The sequence below is a fragment of the Peromyscus californicus genome, unplaced genomic scaffold (genome assembly GCF_007827085.1).
Source record: "Peromyscus californicus insignis strain IS unplaced genomic scaffold, ASM782708v3 Scaffold_11__1_contigs__length_118956290, whole genome shotgun sequence".
Classification (NCBI taxonomy): Eukaryota; Metazoa; Chordata; class Mammalia; order Rodentia; family Cricetidae; genus Peromyscus; species Peromyscus californicus.
In genome coordinates this window covers 54177032-54183303 of record NW_026294402.1, presented here as the reverse complement: position 1 = coordinate 54183303, position 6272 = coordinate 54177032, and positions in this window count along the sequence as shown.

Below are 6272 nucleotides of genomic sequence, written 5' to 3'. Positions count from 1 at the left end.
GATGTGAGCAGGGGATGGTCGGAGGTCTAGGCCAGAAAGTTCCAGCCTTAGAGGCCGGGTAGGGGGAACTTGGGAGCCTGTTCCTGGAGCGTGAGCGCGGCCTCATAACAAGAAAGGACAAGTTGGGGCCATCTTAATACTTTCGGTAAGGTCTCCAATCCTGCACTAAGCGCCTTGGAGCAGAAAACCAATCCAAGGTCATCAGTGCAGAACTGACCATCACGCAGCGAATATTTATGCAGGAGTCAGCACTGGTTTTCGACTCAGTCAAGTATTTAAATCTGTAGGATAGGAGCCTTCCTTAATTTTTTTCCTACAAGGTATTTTCTAATTTCCCAATTCTAGTCTTAAACAGAGTACTTATCGGGCTTAATCTGTTAACACTGGTCCTCATTCAGCAAAGTTTTGAAAGCAGATACAATGTTGCCACATTCTAAATGTGAAGACTGTCTCTTAGGTTAGGTTTGGTTTTTTGTTTTTTTCTTGGAAAAAGATGGGTGCGACCAACTCAAACAGACACCCTCCTTGTGACTGAATCACAGGCCTTCATTCCACTTCCTGTCAGTTTAGATTAGCGGAGGATGACAGCAGAAATGTAATTTGTAGTGAAATAATGTCTTTTAATTTCCTCTGTAAGCCTTTTATGGTCCCCTTAGTTTAGGAGAAGTAAATGCTTGGTTGTTAAGGTGGAAAGAGAACACCTGAAGTCACAGCTATGCGGAGAATCGAATTTCTTTCTGTCCAGAGAGGGGTAGGAAAAAAAACTAAGAACCATATGTACACGGTACAGCTATCTACTCATGCTGAGGTCTACTGTGCATACTGCGACCCAAAGTTCTAAATCTAACTGGAAGTCAGGCATAGTGGCTCACACCTGTAATCCCAGCACTCAAGAGGCTGAGTCAGGAGAAACTGCGGAGTCCAGGCTCAGCCTGAGCTACACAATGAGCTCTAGGCGATCCCAGGTGCGCTCTCTCTCTCTCTCTCTCTCTCTCTCTTCCCTCTCTCCTCTCTCTCATACACACACACACACACACACACACACACACACACACACACACACACACACACATCACCACAAATCTAGGAAAAAAGCTATGTGTGCCCAAGTCTGTGATCTTGGCACTTAAGAGACAGAGGCAGGACCGGAGGCCAATCTGGGTATGGTCCCAAGATTAACATGAATATCCAATAAACTGGAGAACTGGTGGCAGCTAAGAATTGCCCTTCATCTGCAGGTTTCAGTGATGTGACAGTTACACAAATGGGGTTCATGGGAAGTGGCAGACTACAGCCTGTCTTGTTCACGTTAGATGACAAGACATGTCGGAGCGGCTTCCTAAAGGTCACTGTCTTGCTTTTTCTGAGAGATCCACATGATATAGAAGAGTAAGGTTAGGTTGTATCTTATCTCTGTTCTAGTTTTAATCACTAGCCCTATGACTATACCTGTAATTTAACAAGTACAGTCCGTTAAAAGTAACTTGAGGACAACCCCTATTTCGCAGGGTGGAGTTTGATCAGTTAATTATAGGTGGATGAGTCCAACAGTGTCCACCAGGCACCTTCCTTTGGTTACTGCTGAGCCTTAGAGGGCTTTCTGGTGACTCGGGCAGAACAACTTTCTGAAGTCAGACTTGCCTTCTCTGAGCAATCCCTCTGAATCTGCATTCCTTTGACCTACAGCAACTCCAAGACTACAGGAAACCAGGTTGAAGGACATAGCCTCCTCATCCAGCCTAAAGTAAGCCTTTCCTTTGTGTTCACTGACTTGATCAGGATGGGAGAGTGAGTTTTGAGATTCACTGTACTGCAGATTTTTGCCCAAAAGACCACAGAATCTGTTTTAATGGCTTAAAAGTTCTTAAAATTCAATGGGCATTCTTGGGCAAGGGTAAGTTTAAAAAAAAAAATCATACTCCAACCCAGGAGCTGCAAAATAAACTTTGGCCCTGCTGAAATGGTGAGATTACAAGGTGTCCCATATTGACCTATTGGTCTCTGGAAATGGTAGTGTTATTTCTGAGGACAAGACAGACTACCAGAGCTGCCCACAAGGCTTGAACATCAGGTTTAAAGCAGAACTTAACACTTCAGCCCTACCTGCCCCTAAAACTATACCTGTTGGACTTGTTTTTGAGATAGGGTCTCACTCTATAGCCCACAATGATCTTGAATTCATAGATTATAAGTGTTTACCACCCTTCCCAGTAGGCCTTTTTACACTATGCCTTCTTCAGACCTAAAATATTCTTCTATCACAATGGTAGAGCAAAGTTTCCTGGAGAGGAACCCTGGAAAGGAGAAAATGATGGATTTTTGGAGTTAGGGATAAAGAGAAAGAGTTGTCTCTGTGGGAAAGAAGGCTTCGAGTAGGAGAAAACATTTTGAGCTTCACATGGAAAGTCATCTTAGGTATGAAGCGCCTCTCCAAAATGTTCAGTATTCAGTAAATGAATGAAATTTCAGTAAATACTGAAATTACAAGTTTTCTGAGTGCAACTATGTCTGGTCTCTCCCAGCATCTTGCAAATGCTGCATCAGCAATGAAAAGCAGCCAGAGATAAGCATGGAGTCCTTACTTACTCTGTAAAGCACTATCTCAGCCAAGGCGGCCTTTGTCACCTGACATGACCTCCAATTTTTTTTCTATCCCAGAACTGCCGGGACTGAGTGGTGTAATCTACCCACCCAACTATTCCCTGGAGGTCTTGTGCTCCCCTTTCTCCCTACGTGTGTGTAGCTCAAGCTCCCTAGTGTGCAAACCGGAGAATAGGTAGAACCTACCAGGACAAGTCCTTCTGGGCATATAGTCTGCCACTTTCCATCCCAAGGACAGGAAGGGAAAGATCCTGACTCAACAGCTGTGTGATGAGACTGGGGATGGGGTGTCAAGATTTGGAAGACCAAGGGGGCATGATGGGCAAGATGGCATCCACCAGCAAAGTCATCCAAGTAGTGAATCCACATGGTCTATCAGTAAGGCTCCCATTCAGAAGAGATGATTCTAAACTCAGTGCCTCAGAAGCTGTGAGACTACAGAACTTCCTTCTCTCTTCTATAATTTCATATCATTCTAAAGTAAGTATAGCCCCAGGTGGGCTGCTAGGTCAGGGGCCATCAGACACTGCAGAAATAATAAAAACCTATGTCTCAAGAAGAAACAGAAATGTGGAATTCCAGAATGATCACTGTGACTGCTGTCCGTCATCAGACAGAATTACCTTTCCAGTAAGGGACTTTCAACATGACAAGTGAGCCGGTGGTGGTGGTGGTGGTGGTGGTGGTGGTGGTGGTGGTGGTGGTGGTGGTGGTGTGGTGGTGGTATGGTAGCACTCGGGAGGCAGAGGCAGGTGGATCTCTGTGAATTCAAGGCCAGCCTGGTCTACAGAGATCCAGGACAGGCACCAAAACTACACAGAGAAACCCTGTCTCGAAAAACCAAAGAGAAAAAAAAAGGGAAGTAAAAAATTGTTTATTTAGCAATCTTAATATTCTGGGGGGTGGGAGGAAAGGCCAGGAAACAATGGATCAAATGCCCTCCTCCCAAGAAGTCCTACCTTCTCCTTAGATATGTTCACCTATGTCTGTTCTTAAAGACTAGCTGCCAGCTACCTCACTCACTCATCCCAAGGTCAACTAGAACTAAAAAGACTGTAGGCTCTCTCCTGTATAAAACCGTAGCATCTCTGGCCCTATGGTGGTGAGAGGGAGAGGGTGGGTGGTCTTAAACTCAATCTGTGGGAAGCCCTATGCTCCAGAGGCTAATGCCTCTTCTAATGAACTGAAGCCTACCCTCTTCTCATTCCTGGGGTTGGGGGGCTCCAGTGGAATTTTGTGACCCACAGAACTGCCTCTGCCTCTATAAGAAGCCAAGATATTCCTCGATGCCTACGCAGAATAATGCTGTGAGTTGGTAAGAACCAGTAATGACTCAGCACCAGACTCTGCTCCTTCCCAGCTAGAACTAGAGGCAGAAGCAAGCTCCTCCCCAGCTGATGGCCACATCCTCACCACAAACTGAGTCATGACCACACCCAGCCTGTATGGAAAACTACCAGCAAAGGAGGGAAGGTGAAGTTCAAGGAGTATTTGAGTTTTGAGTCCCAGCTACATACTCTCCACCTGGCACTAATTGAAAACAGTTCCTTCTCCTGGTCCTATCCCTCTTCAAGCATGTCTAGAGCTAAGTGAAGCAAGGTTGCTTACACTCAGATAAGTGGAAGGTGGGCTGTCACTGTGTGTGCAATAAGAGCCCTGGCCTCCGTGAAGAATGCTGTCTTGCAGCTCAAACATGTCTTCATGGACCTCAGTCCTCTCACCTTCAAAGTAGCAGGGTCCTCAATTCTCCCTCCAAGCTGAGAGCATACCTCTCCAGAAACAGAGGACCCTACTAAGCAAGTTTCGCTGCAATGAGGGCATTCTTCTGTCAGAAAAGGCTTTTTCTTCCTTACAGTGCTGAGGAATAAACCCAGAGCTTTGTACATGTTAAGCAGAGGGCTAAAGGCTGAACCACAGGTGCAGCTTTTTTTTTTTTTTATGATATTTTAAACTTGTGTTTTGAATTATCAGGCTTTATGAACTTCTGAGATCAGCTTTTTAGTAGAGAACTATAAATGATACATATAATTACATTGATGTAAAAAGATCATTATAATCATTATAATGCTGTGCTGTTTTATCTCCCCCCAGCCTGTCCAGACTTTCTCTGTGTAGCCCTGGCTGTTCTGGAAATCGATCTGTAGACCAGACTGGCCTTGAACTCACCGAGATGCGCCTGGCTCTGCCTCCTGAGTGCTGGGATTAAAGGCGTGTGCCACCACCATGCAGCCTGTTGTGCTAATTTTCAAAAAACAAAACGAAATGATACCACAAGACTAGCTCAGCTATCTGAGTTTTGGGGGCAATATAAACTAGTTTTATACTCCTTCTCATTCCACTATTTGCTAGCATTTGCATGGCAGGTGTTGAAATGTTTACATGTAGGAAAAGTTTCTTAATTTCTGAAATTGCCAAAAATGTTTTATAACATGTGAGCAGCCACATACCTAGGTCCAAGCAGGGCATCAGCTGATTGAGAAGCTCTAGGTGCCCAGTGTGGTAGGGCACATCTTTAATCCCAGCACTCTAGAGGTAGAGACAGGAAATTTCTGAGTTGGGAGCCAGCCTGGTCTACACAGCGAGTTCCAGGCCAGCAGGGCTATATAGTAAACCCTCTAGGATGTAGGAAGGCAAGAGCTCAGGTTCTGGAGTTGGAGGGGCCTGGTAAAAATCCAGCATTGTCACCAGGCAGTCAGCTGCGAGACCCTAGACCAGCAGTTCTCAACCTGTCCGACTGACCCTCGGACAGGGTTGCCTGAGACCATCTGCATGTCAGATATTTACAATTCATAACAGTAGCAAAATTATTTATGAAGTAGCAATAAAAATAATTTTATGGTTGGGGTCACTAAAGGGTCACAGCATTAGGAAGGTTGAGAACCACTGTCCTAGACACATTTAAGATGAAGAAAACATGTCTCCCAGGTTTGCTGTCAGAGGCTATAATCATAGAAGCAGAACAGGAATTCTGGAGTCAGTTTACTACAATTAGCTGTGAAATACAGCAAATTATTCACCATGTGAGATTATTTTCCTGTCTCCAAAATGGGGATAATAGCATCTATTTCTGAGGCTTTTGTGAGAATTATGAGCCAATATATGTAGGGAGCTTGCAACAATATATATAATATATATCTATACAATAATATAAAATGTTAGCAAATTATTAGGGTGGTTTGAACACTACCTGGAAACTAATTTATAAGAATTGAATTATGTTAGCTGTCTCTGATACCATATTATGGGTTACAAAGTCTTTCTAGGAGGCAGGATTTTCAGTTACATGTGTCTACTGGTAGTCATTTATTTAGGAAACGTTATTTGTCTTAGGCCTGAGTCTTACAGAGCTGGGAGTGTTGGGATATACTAGTTATTTTCTTTTTGAGATGGGGGGTCTTGCTAAGTTCCTCAGGTTGGTCTTGACATTCTGGGCTCAACTGATTCTCCTGTCTTGGCACCCAGGAGATCAGCTAGGACTGCAGGTGTATACTACCATACTCATTTAAAATGTTCTAGTCATAAAGGGCTTGTAATACAATGAAGAAATCAGTTTCTCTGGCGAAGGGTCTTTAAGAGTGGTACTGAAGGTCACAGAAGACAAGAGCTAGTCTAGAGCTGGCTTTGGAAACAAGAACTATAGCAGATTTTGAAATCCTATTGAAAAGCTAGGC